Raw genomic sequence first — 13,228 nt, 5'->3', positions numbered from 1 at the left:
TTTAAAACTGCAAGGTCTAGCCGACTAGATGCTTAAAAGTACAAAACTCACTAGGCCCAGAGCCTACGGCCACATCACACTGAATGCGCCTGATCTCGTCTGATCTCAGAAGCTAAGCAGTGTCGGGCCTAGTTAGTACCTGGATGGGAGACCGCCTGGGAATACCAGGTGCTGTAGGCTTTTTTGTACTCCAAGTTCAGGAAGTGAGCCATTTCTCAATTGCCTTTCAAAACTGCAAGGTCTAGCCGACTAGATGCTTAAAAGTACAAAACTCACAAGGCCCAGAGCCTACGGCCACACCACACTGAATGCGCCCGATCTCGTCTGATCTTGGAAGCTAAGCAGTGTCGGGCCTCGTTAGTACCTGGATGGGAGACCGCCTGGGAATACCAGGTGCTGTGGGCTTTTTTGTGCTCCAAGTTCAGGAAGTGAGCCATTTCTCAATTGCCTTTCAAAACTGCAAGGTCTAGCTGACTAGATGCTTAAAAGTACAAAACTCACTAGGCCCAGAGCCTATGGCCACACCACACTGATTGCGCCTGATCTCGGAAGCTAAGCAGTGTCGGGCCTAGTTAGTACCTGGATGGGAGACCACCTGGGAATACCAGGTGCTGTAGGCTTTTTTGTGCTCCAAGTTCAGGAAGTGAGCCATTTCACAATTGCCTTTCAAAACTGCAAGGTCTAGCCGACTAGATGCTTAAAAGTACAAAACTCACTAGGTCTAGAGCCTACGGCCACACCACACTGAATGCGCCTGATCTCGTCTGATCTCAGAAGCTAAGCAGTGTCGGGCCTAGTTAGTACCTGGATGGGAGACCGCCTGGGAATACCAGGTGCTGTAGGCTTTTTTGTACTCCAAGTTCAGGAAGTGAGCCATTTCTCAATTGCCTTTCAAAACTGCAAGGTCTAGCCGACTAGATGCTTAAAAGTACAAAACTCACAAGGCCCAGAGCCTACGGCCACACCACACTGAATGCGCCCGATCTCGTCTGATCTCGGAAGCTAAGCAGTGTCGGGCCTCGTTAGTACCTGGATGGGAGACCACCTGGGAATACCAGGTGCTGTAGGCTTTTTTGTGCTCCAAGTTCAGGAAGTGAGCCATTTCACAATTGCCTTTCAAAACTGCAAGGTCTAGCCGACTAGATGCTTAAAAGTACAAAACTCACTAGGCCCAGAGCCTACGGCCACACCACACTGAATGCGCCCGATCTCGGAAGCTAAGCAGGGTCGGGCCTAGTTAGTACCTGGATGGGAGACTGCCTGGGAATACCAGGTGCTGTAGGCTTTTTTGTGCTCCATGATTAGTAATTGCGCAACTTCTCAATTATTTTTCAAATTTGGTATGTTTCCAAAATAATTGTATCCCGTTTTATAGCGGAAATGTTGGACAACATCATGAGGGCTGGAGCTACCTTTTTACATAGAATTAGCATACAGGTAGTGTGTTCATGGGTAATAAATCGACTTTCACATGTAATGCAGTACAGAGAATATTGAGTCCTTCAAGAGGCATGAAAGAAAACCATTATTGTGTTGATTGTTCTCTCCACCTCCCTGCAACAGACACAGGATGGATGAATTAAAGTTATCCTACCAGACATAGGAGTCCTGAATGGGCCCACCAGTCTTATATATCTCGCCTGATCGAGCCTGATCGAGCGATGAGCGTGGTATCATGTTGCAAGTGGCTGCATGGCTTAGCTTACTAAATGCAAATGCATAAGAGTAATATTCTTAGCATTCCTAGAGCCTACGGCCACACCACACTGAATGCACCCGATCTCGTCTGATCTCGGAAGTTAAGCAGTGTCAGGCCTAGTTAGTACCTGGATGGGAGACCGCCTGGGAATACCAGGTGCTGTAGGCTTTTTTGTGCTCCAAGTTCAGGAAGTGAGCCCTTTCTCAATTGCCTTTTAAAACTGCAAGGTCTAGCCGACTAGATGCTTAAAAGTACAAAACTCACTAGGCCCAGAGCCTACCGCCACACCACACTGAATGCGCCTGATCTCGTCTGATCTCAGAAGCTAAGCAGTGTCGGGCCTAGTTAGTACCTGGATGGGAGACCGCCTGGGAATACCAGGTGCTGTAGGCTTTTTTGTACTCCAAGTTCAGGAAGTGAGCCATTTCTCAATTGCCTTTCAAAACTGCAAGGTCTAGCCGACTAGATGCTTAAAAGTACAAAACTCAAAAGGCCCAGAGCCTACGGCCACACCACACTGAATGCGTCCGATCTCGTCTGATCTCGGAAGCTAAGCAGTGTCGGGCCTCGTTAGTACTTGGATGGGAGACCGCCTGGGAATACCAGGTGCTGTAGGCTTTTTTGTGCTCCAAGTTCAGGAAGTGAGCCATTTCTCAATTGCCTTTCAAAACTGCAAGGTCTAGCTGACTAGATGCTTAATAGTACAAAACTCACAAGGCCCAGAGCCTACGGCCACACCACACTGATTGCGCCCGATCTAGTCTGATCTCGGAAGCTAAGCAGTGTCGGGCCTAGTTAGTACCTGGATGGGAGACCACCTGGGAATACCAGGTGCTGTAGGCTTTTTTGTGCTCCAAGTTCAGGAAGTGAGCCATTTCACAATTGCCTTTCAAAACTGCAAGGTCTAGCCGACTAGATGCTTAAAAGTACAAAACTCACTAGGCCCAGAGCCTACGGCCACACCACACTGAATGCGCCCGATCTCGGAAGCTAAGCAGGGTAGGGCCTAGTTAGTACCTGGATGGGAGACTGCCTGGGAATACCAGGTGCTGTAGGCTTTTTTGTGCTCCATGATTAGTAATTGCGCAACTTCTCAATTATTTTTCAAATTTGGTATGTTTCCAAAATAATTGTATCCCGTTTTATAGCGGAAATGTTGGACAACATCATGAGGGCTGGAGCTACCTTTTTACATAGAATTAGCATACAGGTAGTGTGTTAATGGGTAATAAATCGACTTTCACATGTAATGCAGTACAGAGAATATTGAGTCCTTCAAGAGGCATGAAAGAAAACCATTATTGTGTTGATTGTTCTCTCCACCTCCCTGCAACAGACACAGGATGGATGAATTAAAGTTATCCTACCAGACATAGGAGTCCTGAATGGGCCCACCAGTCTTATATATCTCGCCTGATCGAGCCTGATCGAGCGATGAGCGTGGTATCATGTTGCAAGTGGCTGCATGGCTTAGCTTACTAAATGCAAATGCATAAGAGTAATATTCTTAGCATTCCTAGAGCCTACGGCCACACCACACTGAATGCACCCGATCTCGTCTGATCTCGGAAGTTAAGCAGTGTCAGGCCTAGTTAGTACCTGGATGGGAGACCGCCTGGGAATACCAGGTGCTGTAGGCTTTTTTGTGCTCCAAGTTCAGGAAGTGAGCCCTTTCTCAATTGCCTTTTAAAACTGCAAGGTCTAGCCGACTAGATGCTTAAAAGTACAAAACTCACTAGGCCCAGAGCCTACGGCCACACCACACTGAATGCGCCTGATCTCGTCTGATCTCAGAAGCTAAGCAGTGTCGGGCCTAGTTAGTACCTGGATGGGAGACCGCCTGGGAATACCAGGTGCTGTAGGCTTTTTTGTACTCCAAGTTCAGGAAGTGAGCCATTTCTCAATTGCCTTTCAAAACTGCAAGGTCTAGCCGACTAGATGCTTAAAAGTACAAAACTCACAAGGCCCAGAGCCTACGGCCACACCACACTGAATGCGCCCGATCTCGTCTGATCTCGGAAGCTAAGCAGTGTCGGGCCTCGTTAGTACCTGGATGGGAGACCGCCTGGGAATACCAGGTGCTGTAGGCTTTTTTGTGCTCCAAGTTCAGGAAGTGAGCCATTTCTCAATTGCCTTTCAAAACTGCAAGGTCTAGCTGACTAGATGCTTAAAAGTACAAAACTCACTAGGCCCAGAGCCTACGGCCACACCACACTGATTGCGCCCGATCTCGTCTGATCTCGGAAGCTAAGCAGTGTCGGGCCTAGTTAGTACCTGGATGGGAGACCACCTGGGAATACCAGGTGCTGTAGGCTTTTTTGTGCTCCAAGTTCAGGAAGTGAGCCATTTCACAATTGCCTTTCAAAACTGCAAGGTCTAGCCGACTAGATGCTTAAAAGTACAAAACTCACTAGGTCTAGAGCCTACGGCCACACCCCACTGAATGCGCCTGATCTCGTCTGATCTCAGAAGCTAAGCAGTGTCGGGCCTAGTTAGTACCTGGATGGGAGACCGCCTGGGAATACCAGGTGCTGTAGGCTTTTTTGTACTCCAAGTTCAGGAAGTGAGCCATTTCTCAATTGCCTTTCAAAACTGCAAGGTCTAGCCGACTAGATGCTTAAAAGTACAAAACTCACAAAGCCCAGAGCCTACGGCCACACCACACTGAATGCGCCAGAACTCGTCTGATCTCGGAAGCTAAGCAGTGTCGGGCCTCGTTAGTACCTGGATGGGAGACCGCCTGAGAATACCAGGTGCTGTAGGCTTTTTTGTGCTCCAAGTTCAGGAAGTGAGCCATTTCTCAATTGCCTTTCAAAACTGCAAGGTCTAGCTGACTAGATGCTTAAAAGTACAAAACTCACTAGGCCCAGAGCCTACGGCCACACCACACTGATTGCGCCCGATCTCGTCTGATCTCGGAAGCTAAGCAGTGTCGGGCCTAGTTAGTACCTGGATGGGAGACCACCTGGGAATACCAGGTGCTGTAGGCTTTTTTGTGCTCCAAGTTCAGGAAGTGAGCCATTTCACAATTGCCTTTCAAAACTGCAAGGTCTAGCCGACTAGATGCTTAAAAGTACAAAACTCACTAGGCCCAGAGCCTACGGCCACACCACACTGAATGCGCCCGATCTCGGAAGCTAAGCAGGGTCGGGCCTAGTTAGTACCTGGATGGGAGACTGCCTGGGAATACCAGGTGCTGTAGGCTTTTTTGTGCTCCATGATTAGTAATTGCGCAACTTCTCAATTATTTTTCAAATTTGGTATGTTTCCAAAATAATTGTATCCCGTTTTATAGCGGAAATGTTGGACAACATCATGAGGGCTGGAGCTACCTTTTTACATAGAATTAGCATACAGGTAGTGTGTTCATGGGTAATAAATCGACTTTCACATGTAATGCAGTACAGAGAATATTGAGTCCTTCAAGAGGCATGAAAGAAAACCATTATTGTGTTGATTGTTCTCTCCACCTCCCTGCAACAGACACAGGATGGATGAATTAAAGTTATCCTACCAGACATAGGAGTCCTGAATGGGCCCACCAGTCTTATATATCTCGCCTGATCGAGCCTGATCGAGCGATGAGCGTGGTATCATGTTGCAAGTGGCTGCATGGCTTAGCTTACTAAATGCAAATGCATAAGAGTAATATTCTTAGCATTCCTAGAGCCTACGGCCACACCACACTGAATGCACCCGATCTCGTCTGATCTCGGAAGTTAAGCAGTGTCAGGCCTAGTTAGTACCTGCATGGGAGACTGCCTGGGAATACCAGGTGCTGTAGGCTTTTTTGTGCTCCAAGTTCAGGAAGTGAGCCCTTTCTCAATTGCCTTTTAAAACTGCAAGGTCTAGCCGACTAGATGCTTAAAAGTACAAAACTCACTAGGCCCAGAGCCTACGGCCACACCACACTGAATGCGCCTGATCTCGTCTGATCTCAGAAGCTAAGCAGTGTCGGGCCTAGTTAGTACCTGGATGGGAGACCGCCTGGGAATACCAGGTGCTGTAGGCTTTTTTGTACTCCAAGTTCAGGAAGTGAGCCATTTCTCAATTGCCTTTCAAAACTGCAAGGTCTAGCCGACTAGATGCTTAAAAGTACAAAACTCACAAGGCCCAGAGCCTACGGCCACACCACACTGAATGCGTCCGATCTCGTCTGATCTCGGAAGCTAAGCAGTGTCGGGCCTCGTTAGTACTTGGATGGGAGACCGCCTGGGAATACCAGGTGCTGTAGGCTTTTTTGTGCTCCAAGTTCAGGAAGTGAGCCATTTCTCAATTGCCTTTCAAAACTGCAAGGTCTAGCTGACTAGATGCTTAAAAGTACAAAACTCACAAGGCCCAGAGCCTACGGCCACACCACACTGATTGCGCCCGATCTAGTCTGATCTCGGAAGCTAAGCAGTGTCGGGCCTAGTTAGTACCTGGATGGGAGACCACCTGGGAATACCAGGTGCTGTAGGCTTTTTTGTGCTCCAAGTTCAGGAAGTGAGCCATTTCACAATTGCCTTTCAAAACTGCAAGGTCTAGCCGACTAGATGCTTAAAAGTACAAAACTCACTAGGCCCAGAGCCTACGGCCACACCACACTGAATGCGCCCGATCTCGGAAGGGGTCGGGCCTAGTTAGTACCTGGATGGGAGACTGCCTGGGAATACCAGGTGCTGTAGGCTTTTTTGTGCTCCATGATTAGTAATTGCGCAACTTCTCAATTATTTTTCAAATTTGGTATGTTTCCAAAATAATTGTATCCCGTTTTATAGCGGAAATGTTGGACAACATCATGAGGGCTGGAGCTACCTTTTTACATAGAATTAGCATACAGGTAGTGTGTTAATGGGTAATAAATCGACTTTCACATGTAATGCAGTACAGAGAATATTGAGTCCTTCAAGAGGCATGAAAGAAAACCATTATTGTGTTGATTGTTCTCTCCACCTCCCTGCAACAGACACAGGATGGATGAATTAAAGTTATCCTACCAGACATAGGAGTCCTGAATGGGCCCACCAGTCTTATATATCTCGCCTGATCGAGCCTGATCGAGCGATGAGCGTGGTATCATGTTGCAAGTGGCTGCATGGCTTAGCTTACTAAATGCAAATGCATAAGAGTAATATTCTTAGCATTCCTAGAGCCTACGGCCACACCACACTGAATGCACCCGATCTCGTCTGATCTCGGAAGTTAAGCAGTGTCAGGCCTAGTTAGTACCTGGATGGGAGACCGCCTGGGAATACCAGGTGCTGTAGGCTTTTTTGTGCTCCAAGTTCAGGAAGTGAGCCCTTTCTCAATTGCCTTTTAAAACTGCAAGGTCTAGCCGACTAGATGCTTAAAAGTACAAAACTCACTAGGCCCAGAGCCTACGGCCACACCACACTGAATGCGCCTGATCTCGTCTGATCTCAGAAGCTAAGCAGTGTCGGGCCTAGTTAGTACCTGGATGGGAGACCGCCTGGGAATACCAGGTGCTGTAGGCTTTTTTGTACTCCAAGTTCAGGAAGTGAGCCATTTCTCAATTGCCTTTCAAAACTGCAAGGTCTAGCCGACTAGATGCTTAAAAGTACAAAACTCACAAGGCCCAGAGCCTACGGCCACACCACACTGAATGCGCCCGATCTCGTCTGATCTCGGAAGCTAAGCAGTGTCGGGCCTCGTTAGTACCTGGATGGGAGACCGCCTGGGAATACCAGGTGCTGTAGGCTTTTTTGTGCTCCAAGTTCAGGAAGTGAGCCATTTCTCAATTGCCTTTCAAAACTGCAAGGTCTAGCTGACTAGATGCTTAAAAGTACAAAACTCACTAGGCCCAGAGCCTACGGCCACACCACACTGATTGCGCCCGATCTCGTCTGATCTCGGAAGCTAAGCAGTGTCGGGCCTAGTTAGTACCTGGATGGGAGACCACCTGGGAATACCAGGTGCTGTAGGCTTTTTTGTGCTCCAAGTTCAGGAAGTGAGCCATTTCACAATTGCCTTTCAAAACTGCAAGGTCTAGCCGACTAGATGCTTAAAAGTACAAAACTCACTAGGTCTAGAGCCTACGGCCACACCACACTGATTGCGCCCGATCTCGTCTGATCTCGGAAGATAAGCAGTGTCGGGCCTAGTTAGTACCTGGATGGGAGACCGCCTGGGAATACCAGGTGCTGTAGGCTTTTTTGTGCTCCAAGTTCAGGAAGTGAGCCATTTCACAATTGCCTTTCAAAACTGCAAGGTCTAGCCGACTAGATGCTTAAAAGTACAAAACTCACTAGGCCCAGAGCCTACGGCCACACCACACTGAATGCGCCCGATCTCGGAAGGGGTCGGGCCTAGTTAGTACCTGGATGGGAGACTACCTGGGAATACCAGGTGCTGTAGGCTTTTTTGTGCTCCATGATTAGTAATTGCGCAACTTCTCAATTATTTTTCAAATTTGGTATGTTTCCAAAATAATTGTATCCCGTTTTATAGCGGAAATGTTGGACAACATCATGAGGGCTGGAGCTACCTTTTTACATAGAATTAGCATACAGGTAGTGTGTTAATGGGTAATAAATCGACTTTCACATGTAATGCAGTACAGAGAATATTGAGTCCTTCAAGAGGCATGAAAGAAAACCATTATTGTGTTGATTGTTCTCTCCACCTCCCTGCAACAGACACAGGATGGATGAATTAAAGTTATCCTACCAGACATAGGAGTCCTGAATGGGCCCACCAGTCTTATATATCTCGCCTGATCGAGCCTGATCGAGCGATGAGCGTGGTATCATGTTGCAAGTGGCTGCATGGCTTAGCTTACTAAATGCAAATGCATAAGAGTAATATTCTTAGCATTCCTAGAGCCTACGGCCACACCACACTGAATGCACCCGATCTCGTCTAATCTCGGAAGTTAAGCAGTGTCAGGCCTAGTTAGTACCTGGATGGGAGACCGCCTGGGAATACCAGGTGCTGTAGGCTTTTTTGTGCTCCAAGTTCAGGAAGTGAGCCCTTTCTCAATTGCCTTTTAAAACTGCAAGGTCTAGCCGACTAGATGCTTAAAAGTACAAAACTCACTAGGCCCAGAGCCTACGGCCACACCACACTGAATGCGCCTGATCTCGTCTGATCTCAGAAGCTAAGCAGTGTCGGGCCTAGTTAGTACCTGGATGGGAGACCGCCTGGGAATACCAGGTGCTGTAGGCTTTTTTGTACTCCAAGTTCAGGAAGTGAGCCATTTCTCAATTGCCTTTCAAAACTGCAAGGTCTAGCCGACTAGATGCTTAAAAGTACAAAACTCACAAGGCCCAGAGCCTACGGCCACACCACACTGAATGCGCCCGATCTCGTCTGATCTCGGAAGCTAAGCAGTGTCGGGCCTCGTTAGTACCTGGATGGGAGACCGCCTGGGAATACCAGGTGCTGTAGGCTTTTTTGTGCTCCAAGTTCAGGAAGTGAGCCATTTCTCAATTGCCTTTCAAAACTGCAAGGTCTAGCTGACTAGATGCTTAAAAGTACAAAACTCACTAGGCCCAGAGCCTACGGCCACACCACACTGATTGCGCCCGATCTCGTCTGATCTCGGAAGCTAAGCAGTGTCGGGCCTAGTTAGTACCTGGATGGGAGACCACCTGGGAATACCAGGTGCTGTAGGCTTTTTTGTGCTCCAAGTTCAGGAAGTGAGCCATTTCACAATTGCCTTTCAAAACTGCAAGGTCTAGCCGACTAGATGCTTAAAAGTACAAAACTCACTAGGTCTAGAGCCTACGGCCACACCACACTGAATGCGCCTGATCTCGTCTGATCTCAGAAGCTAAGCAGTGTCGGGCCTAGTTAGTACCTGGATGGGAGACCGCCTGGGAATACCAGGTGCTGTAGGCTTTTTTGTACTCCAAGTTCAGGAAGTGAGCCATTTCTCAATTGCCTTTCAAAACTGCAAGGTCTAGCCGACTAGATGCTTAAAAGTACAAAACTCACAAGGCCCAGAGCCTACGGCCACACCACACTGAATGCGCCCGATCTCGTCTGATCTCGGAAGCTAAGCAGTGTCGGGCCTCGTTAGTACCTGGATGGGAGACCGCCTGAGAATACCAGGTGCTGTAGGCTTTTTTGTGCTCCAAGTTCAGGAAGTGAGCCATTTCTCAATTGCCTTTCAAAACTGCAAGGTCTAGCTGACTAGATGCTTAAAAGTACAAAACTCACTAGGCCCAGAGCCTACGGCCACACCACACTGATTACGCCCGATCTCGTCTGATCTCGGAAGCTAAGCAGTGTCGGGCCTAGTTAGTACCTGGATGGGAGACCACCTGGGAATACCAGGTGCTGTAGGCTTTTTTGTGCTCCAAGTTCAGGAAGTGAGCCATTTCACAATTGCCTTTCAAAACTGCAAGGTCTAGCCGACTAGATGCTTAAAAGTACAAAACTCACTAGGCCCAGAGCCTACGGCCACACCACACTGAATGCGTCTGATCTCAGAAGCTAAGCAGTGTTGGGCCTAGTTAGTACCTGGATGGGAGACCGCCTGGGAATACCAGGTGCTGTAGGCTTTTTTGTACTCCAAGTTCAGCAAGTGAGCCATTTCTCAATTGCCTTTCAAAACTGCAAGGTCTAGCCGACTAGATGCTTAAAAGTACAAAACTCACAAGGCCCAGAGCCTACAGCCACACCACACTGAATGCGCCCGATCTCGTCTGATCTCGGAAGCTAAGCAGTGTCGGGCCTCGTTAGTACCTGGATGGGAGACCGCCTGGGAATACCAGGTGCTGTAGGCTTTTTTGTGCTCCAAGTTCAGGAAGTGAGCCATTTCTCAATTGCCTTTCAAAACTGCAAGGTCTAGCTGACTAGATGCTTAAAAGTACAAAAGTCACTAGGTCCAGAGGCTACGGCCACACCACACTGATTGCGCCCGATCTCGTTTGATCTCGGAAGCTAAGCAGTGTCGGGCCTAGTTAGTACCTGGATGGGAGACCACCTGGGAATACCAGGTGCTGTAGGCTTTTTTGTGCTCCAAGTTCAGGAAGTGAGCCATTTCACAATTGCCTTTCAAAACTGCAAGGTCTAGCCGACTAGATGCTTAAAAGTACAAAACTCACTAGGCCCAGAGCCTACGGCCACACCACACTGAATGCGCCCGATCTCGGAAGCTAAGCAGTGTCGGGCCTAGTTAGTACCTGGATGGGAGACTGCCTGGGAATACCAGGTGCTGTAGGCTTTTTTGTGCTCCATGATTAGTAATTGCGCAACTTCTCAATTATTTTTCAAATTTGGTATGTTTCCAAAATAATTGTATCCCGTTTTATAGCGGAAATGTTGGACAACATCATGAGGGCTGGAGCTACCTTTTTACATAGAATTAGCATACAGGTAGTGTGTTCATGGGTAATAAATCGACTTTCACATGTAATGCAGTACAGAGAATATTGAGTCCTTCAAGAGGCATGAAACAAACCCATTATTGTGTTGATTGTTCTCTCCACCTCCCTGCAACAGACACAGGATGGATGAATTAAAGTTATCCTACCAGACATAGGAGTCCTGAATGGGCCCACCAGTCTTATATATCTCGCCTGATCGAGGCTGATCGAGCGATGAGCGTGGTATCATGTTGCAAGTGGCTGCATGGCTTAGCTTACTAAATGCAAATGCATAAGAGTAATATTCTTAGCATTCCTAGAGCCTACGGCCACACCACACTGAATGCACCCGATCTCGTCTGATCTCGGAAGTTAAGCAGTGTTAGGCCTAGTTAGTACCTGGATGGGAGACCGCCTGGGAATACCAGGTGCTGTAGGCTTTTTTGTGCTCCAAGTTCAGGAAGTGAGCCCTTTCTCAATTGCCTTTCAAAACTGCAAGGTCTAGCCGACTAGATGCTTAAAAGTACAAAACTCACTAGGCCCAAAGCCTACGGCCACACCACACTGAATGTGCCCGATCTCGTCTGATCTTGGATGCTAAGCAGTGTCGGGCCTCGTTAGTACCTGGATGGGAGACCGCCTGTGAATACCAGGTGCTGTAGGCTTTTTTGTGCTCCAAGTTCAGGAAGTGAGCCCTTTCTCAATTGCCTTTTAAAACTGCAAGGTCTAGCCGACTAGATGCTTAAAAGTACAAAACTCACTAGGTCCAGAGCCTACGGCCACACCACACTGAATGCGCCTGATCTCGTCTGATCTCAGAAGCTAAGCAGTGTCGGGCCTAGTTAGTATCTGGATGGGAGACCGCCTGGGAATACCAGGTGCTGTAGGCTTTTTTGTGCTCCAAGTTCAGGAAGTGAGCCATTTCTCAATTTCCTTTCAAAACTGCAAGGTCTAGCTGACTAGATGCTTAAAAGTACAAAAGTCACTAGGCCCAGAGGCTACGGCCACACCACACTGATTGCGCCCGATCTCGGAAGCTAAGCAGTGTCGGGCCTAGTTAGTACCTGGATGGGAGACCACCTGGGAATACCAGGTGCTGTAGGCTTTTTTGTGCTCCAAGTTCAGGAAGTGAGCCATTTCACAATTGCCTTTCAAAACTGCAAGGTCTAGCCGACTAGATGCTTAAAAGTACAAAACTCACTAGGCCCAGAGCCTACGGCCACACCACACTGAATGCGCCCGATCTCGGAAGCTAAGCAGTGTCGGGCCTAGTTAGTACCTGGATGGGAGACTGCCTGGGAATACCAGGTGCTGTAGGCTTTTTTGTGCTCCATGATTAGTAATTGCGCAACTTCTCAATTATTTTTCAAATTTGGTATGTTTCCAAAATAATTGTATCCCGTTTTATAGCGGAAATGTTGGACAACATCATGAGGGCTGGAGCTACCTTTTTACATAGAATTAGCATACAGGTAGTGTGTTCATGGGTAATAAATCGACTTTCACATGTAATGCAGTACAGAGAATATTGAGTCCTTCAAGAGGCATGAAAGAAACCCATTATTGTGTTGATTGTTCTCTCCACCTCCCTGCAACAGACACAGGATGGATGAATTAAAGTTATCCTACCAGACATAGGAGTCCTGAATGGGCCCACCAGTCTTATATATCTCGCCTGATCGAGGCTGATCGAGCGATGAGCGTGGTATCATGTTGCAAGTGGCTGCATGGCTTAGCTTACTAAATGCAAATGCATAAGAGTAATATTCTTAGCATTCCTAGAGCCTACGGCCACACCACACTGAATGCACCCGATCTCGTCTGATCTCGGAAGTTAAGCAGTGTTAGGCCTAGTTAGTACCTGGATCGGAGACCGCCTGGGAATACCAGGTGCTGTAGGCTTTTTTGTGCTCCAAGTTCAGGAAGTGAGCCCTTTCTCAATTGCCTTTCAAAACTGCAAGGTCTAGCCGACTAGATGCTTAAAAGTACAATACTCACTAGGCCCAGAGCCTACGGCCACACCACACTGAATGCGCCCGATCTCATCTGATCTCAGAAGCTAAGCAGTGTCGGGCCTAGTTAGTACCTGGATGGGAGACCGCCTGGGAATACCAGGTGCTGTAGGCTTTTTTTGTACTCCAAGTTCAGGAAGTGAGCCATTTCTCAATTGCCTTTCAAAACTGCAAGGTCTAGCCGACTAGATGCTTAAAAGTAC

At 47.9% G+C, this 13,228-nt stretch overlaps 36 non-coding genes and 10 pseudogenes across 36 annotated transcripts; all 46 read left to right on the top strand.

The window, feature by feature from the left end:
* Positions 1–61: 61 nt before the first annotated feature.
* Positions 62–180, top strand: LOC138462740 (5S ribosomal RNA). Its single transcript, XR_011265333.1, has one exon. It is a non-coding gene; the product is annotated as a 5S ribosomal RNA (ribosomal RNA).
* Positions 181–286: 106 nt separating this feature from the next.
* Positions 287–405, top strand: LOC138454232 (5S ribosomal RNA). Its single transcript, XR_011260918.1, has one exon. It is a non-coding gene; the product is annotated as a 5S ribosomal RNA (ribosomal RNA).
* A 106-nt stretch (positions 406–511) lies between these two features.
* On the top strand, positions 512–620 carry LOC138456413 (5S ribosomal RNA; annotated as a pseudogene).
* A 106-nt stretch (positions 621–726) lies between these two features.
* On the top strand, positions 727–845 carry LOC138463756 (5S ribosomal RNA). The gene has a single exon (XR_011266341.1). It is a non-coding gene; the product is annotated as a 5S ribosomal RNA (ribosomal RNA).
* Positions 846–951: 106 nt separating this feature from the next.
* Positions 952–1,070, top strand: LOC138461810 (5S ribosomal RNA). Its single transcript, XR_011264417.1, has one exon. It is a non-coding gene; the product is annotated as a 5S ribosomal RNA (ribosomal RNA).
* Positions 1,071–1,176: 106 nt separating this feature from the next.
* On the top strand, positions 1,177–1,285 carry LOC138456631 (5S ribosomal RNA; annotated as a pseudogene).
* Positions 1,286–1,748: 463 nt separating this feature from the next.
* On the top strand, positions 1,749–1,867 carry LOC138461209 (5S ribosomal RNA). The gene has a single exon (XR_011263838.1). It is a non-coding gene; the product is annotated as a 5S ribosomal RNA (ribosomal RNA).
* A 106-nt stretch (positions 1,868–1,973) lies between these two features.
* LOC138464226 (5S ribosomal RNA) lies at positions 1,974–2,092 on the top strand. The gene has a single exon (XR_011266808.1). It is a non-coding gene; the product is annotated as a 5S ribosomal RNA (ribosomal RNA).
* Positions 2,093–2,198: 106 nt separating this feature from the next.
* On the top strand, positions 2,199–2,317 carry LOC138463840 (5S ribosomal RNA). Its single transcript, XR_011266425.1, has one exon. It is a non-coding gene; the product is annotated as a 5S ribosomal RNA (ribosomal RNA).
* A 106-nt stretch (positions 2,318–2,423) lies between these two features.
* LOC138464729 (5S ribosomal RNA) lies at positions 2,424–2,542 on the top strand. The gene has a single exon (XR_011267306.1). It is a non-coding gene; the product is annotated as a 5S ribosomal RNA (ribosomal RNA).
* A 106-nt stretch (positions 2,543–2,648) lies between these two features.
* LOC138456488 (5S ribosomal RNA) lies at positions 2,649–2,757 on the top strand (annotated as a pseudogene).
* Positions 2,758–3,220: 463 nt separating this feature from the next.
* Positions 3,221–3,339, top strand: LOC138461208 (5S ribosomal RNA). Its single transcript, XR_011263837.1, has one exon. It is a non-coding gene; the product is annotated as a 5S ribosomal RNA (ribosomal RNA).
* A 106-nt stretch (positions 3,340–3,445) lies between these two features.
* On the top strand, positions 3,446–3,564 carry LOC138463743 (5S ribosomal RNA). The gene has a single exon (XR_011266328.1). It is a non-coding gene; the product is annotated as a 5S ribosomal RNA (ribosomal RNA).
* Positions 3,565–3,670: 106 nt separating this feature from the next.
* On the top strand, positions 3,671–3,789 carry LOC138461937 (5S ribosomal RNA). The gene has a single exon (XR_011264543.1). It is a non-coding gene; the product is annotated as a 5S ribosomal RNA (ribosomal RNA).
* A 106-nt stretch (positions 3,790–3,895) lies between these two features.
* Positions 3,896–4,014, top strand: LOC138459271 (5S ribosomal RNA). Its single transcript, XR_011262567.1, has one exon. It is a non-coding gene; the product is annotated as a 5S ribosomal RNA (ribosomal RNA).
* Positions 4,015–4,120: 106 nt separating this feature from the next.
* Positions 4,121–4,239, top strand: LOC138461829 (5S ribosomal RNA). The gene has a single exon (XR_011264436.1). It is a non-coding gene; the product is annotated as a 5S ribosomal RNA (ribosomal RNA).
* A 106-nt stretch (positions 4,240–4,345) lies between these two features.
* Positions 4,346–4,464, top strand: LOC138455442 (5S ribosomal RNA; annotated as a pseudogene).
* Positions 4,465–4,570: 106 nt separating this feature from the next.
* On the top strand, positions 4,571–4,689 carry LOC138459259 (5S ribosomal RNA). The gene has a single exon (XR_011262565.1). It is a non-coding gene; the product is annotated as a 5S ribosomal RNA (ribosomal RNA).
* A 106-nt stretch (positions 4,690–4,795) lies between these two features.
* Positions 4,796–4,904, top strand: LOC138456629 (5S ribosomal RNA; annotated as a pseudogene).
* Positions 4,905–5,367: 463 nt separating this feature from the next.
* LOC138454025 (5S ribosomal RNA) lies at positions 5,368–5,486 on the top strand. The gene has a single exon (XR_011260720.1). It is a non-coding gene; the product is annotated as a 5S ribosomal RNA (ribosomal RNA).
* Positions 5,487–5,592: 106 nt separating this feature from the next.
* LOC138463730 (5S ribosomal RNA) lies at positions 5,593–5,711 on the top strand. The gene has a single exon (XR_011266316.1). It is a non-coding gene; the product is annotated as a 5S ribosomal RNA (ribosomal RNA).
* Positions 5,712–5,817: 106 nt separating this feature from the next.
* On the top strand, positions 5,818–5,936 carry LOC138463839 (5S ribosomal RNA). Its single transcript, XR_011266424.1, has one exon. It is a non-coding gene; the product is annotated as a 5S ribosomal RNA (ribosomal RNA).
* Positions 5,937–6,042: 106 nt separating this feature from the next.
* On the top strand, positions 6,043–6,161 carry LOC138464728 (5S ribosomal RNA). Its single transcript, XR_011267305.1, has one exon. It is a non-coding gene; the product is annotated as a 5S ribosomal RNA (ribosomal RNA).
* Positions 6,162–6,832: 671 nt separating this feature from the next.
* LOC138461206 (5S ribosomal RNA) lies at positions 6,833–6,951 on the top strand. The gene has a single exon (XR_011263835.1). It is a non-coding gene; the product is annotated as a 5S ribosomal RNA (ribosomal RNA).
* A 106-nt stretch (positions 6,952–7,057) lies between these two features.
* Positions 7,058–7,176, top strand: LOC138463718 (5S ribosomal RNA). Its single transcript, XR_011266304.1, has one exon. It is a non-coding gene; the product is annotated as a 5S ribosomal RNA (ribosomal RNA).
* A 106-nt stretch (positions 7,177–7,282) lies between these two features.
* On the top strand, positions 7,283–7,401 carry LOC138461936 (5S ribosomal RNA). The gene has a single exon (XR_011264541.1). It is a non-coding gene; the product is annotated as a 5S ribosomal RNA (ribosomal RNA).
* A 106-nt stretch (positions 7,402–7,507) lies between these two features.
* Positions 7,508–7,626, top strand: LOC138459247 (5S ribosomal RNA). The gene has a single exon (XR_011262563.1). It is a non-coding gene; the product is annotated as a 5S ribosomal RNA (ribosomal RNA).
* A 106-nt stretch (positions 7,627–7,732) lies between these two features.
* Positions 7,733–7,851, top strand: LOC138462779 (5S ribosomal RNA). The gene has a single exon (XR_011265369.1). It is a non-coding gene; the product is annotated as a 5S ribosomal RNA (ribosomal RNA).
* A 671-nt stretch (positions 7,852–8,522) lies between these two features.
* Positions 8,523–8,641, top strand: LOC138465173 (5S ribosomal RNA). The gene has a single exon (XR_011267747.1). It is a non-coding gene; the product is annotated as a 5S ribosomal RNA (ribosomal RNA).
* Positions 8,642–8,747: 106 nt separating this feature from the next.
* LOC138463705 (5S ribosomal RNA) lies at positions 8,748–8,866 on the top strand. The gene has a single exon (XR_011266292.1). It is a non-coding gene; the product is annotated as a 5S ribosomal RNA (ribosomal RNA).
* A 106-nt stretch (positions 8,867–8,972) lies between these two features.
* On the top strand, positions 8,973–9,091 carry LOC138461935 (5S ribosomal RNA). Its single transcript, XR_011264540.1, has one exon. It is a non-coding gene; the product is annotated as a 5S ribosomal RNA (ribosomal RNA).
* Positions 9,092–9,197: 106 nt separating this feature from the next.
* LOC138459234 (5S ribosomal RNA) lies at positions 9,198–9,316 on the top strand. The gene has a single exon (XR_011262559.1). It is a non-coding gene; the product is annotated as a 5S ribosomal RNA (ribosomal RNA).
* Positions 9,317–9,422: 106 nt separating this feature from the next.
* LOC138463693 (5S ribosomal RNA) lies at positions 9,423–9,541 on the top strand. Its single transcript, XR_011266280.1, has one exon. It is a non-coding gene; the product is annotated as a 5S ribosomal RNA (ribosomal RNA).
* A 106-nt stretch (positions 9,542–9,647) lies between these two features.
* Positions 9,648–9,766, top strand: LOC138464647 (5S ribosomal RNA). The gene has a single exon (XR_011267225.1). It is a non-coding gene; the product is annotated as a 5S ribosomal RNA (ribosomal RNA).
* A 106-nt stretch (positions 9,767–9,872) lies between these two features.
* LOC138461673 (5S ribosomal RNA) lies at positions 9,873–9,991 on the top strand. The gene has a single exon (XR_011264281.1). It is a non-coding gene; the product is annotated as a 5S ribosomal RNA (ribosomal RNA).
* Positions 9,992–10,097: 106 nt separating this feature from the next.
* On the top strand, positions 10,098–10,206 carry LOC138456091 (5S ribosomal RNA; annotated as a pseudogene).
* A 106-nt stretch (positions 10,207–10,312) lies between these two features.
* On the top strand, positions 10,313–10,431 carry LOC138462493 (5S ribosomal RNA). Its single transcript, XR_011265089.1, has one exon. It is a non-coding gene; the product is annotated as a 5S ribosomal RNA (ribosomal RNA).
* A 106-nt stretch (positions 10,432–10,537) lies between these two features.
* LOC138464602 (5S ribosomal RNA) lies at positions 10,538–10,656 on the top strand. Its single transcript, XR_011267181.1, has one exon. It is a non-coding gene; the product is annotated as a 5S ribosomal RNA (ribosomal RNA).
* Positions 10,657–10,762: 106 nt separating this feature from the next.
* Positions 10,763–10,871, top strand: LOC138456107 (5S ribosomal RNA; annotated as a pseudogene).
* Positions 10,872–11,334: 463 nt separating this feature from the next.
* LOC138457946 (5S ribosomal RNA) lies at positions 11,335–11,453 on the top strand. The gene has a single exon (XR_011262329.1). It is a non-coding gene; the product is annotated as a 5S ribosomal RNA (ribosomal RNA).
* A 106-nt stretch (positions 11,454–11,559) lies between these two features.
* Positions 11,560–11,678, top strand: LOC138455711 (5S ribosomal RNA; annotated as a pseudogene).
* A 106-nt stretch (positions 11,679–11,784) lies between these two features.
* LOC138462850 (5S ribosomal RNA) lies at positions 11,785–11,903 on the top strand. The gene has a single exon (XR_011265438.1). It is a non-coding gene; the product is annotated as a 5S ribosomal RNA (ribosomal RNA).
* A 106-nt stretch (positions 11,904–12,009) lies between these two features.
* LOC138456384 (5S ribosomal RNA) lies at positions 12,010–12,118 on the top strand (annotated as a pseudogene).
* Positions 12,119–12,224: 106 nt separating this feature from the next.
* On the top strand, positions 12,225–12,333 carry LOC138456106 (5S ribosomal RNA; annotated as a pseudogene).
* A 463-nt stretch (positions 12,334–12,796) lies between these two features.
* Positions 12,797–12,915, top strand: LOC138454001 (5S ribosomal RNA). The gene has a single exon (XR_011260697.1). It is a non-coding gene; the product is annotated as a 5S ribosomal RNA (ribosomal RNA).
* Positions 12,916–13,021: 106 nt separating this feature from the next.
* Positions 13,022–13,140, top strand: LOC138462537 (5S ribosomal RNA). Its single transcript, XR_011265133.1, has one exon. It is a non-coding gene; the product is annotated as a 5S ribosomal RNA (ribosomal RNA).
* Positions 13,141–13,228: the final 88 nt, after the last annotated feature.

This window comes from Ambystoma mexicanum, chromosome 4p (genome assembly GCF_040938575.1).
Source record: "Ambystoma mexicanum isolate Mex_15411 chromosome 4p, UKY_AmexF1_1, whole genome shotgun sequence".
NCBI lineage: Eukaryota > Metazoa > Chordata > Amphibia > Caudata > Ambystomatidae > Ambystoma > Ambystoma mexicanum.
Note: the sequence above shows the minus strand (reverse complement) of the source record. Positions and strands in the feature narration are given on the sequence as shown.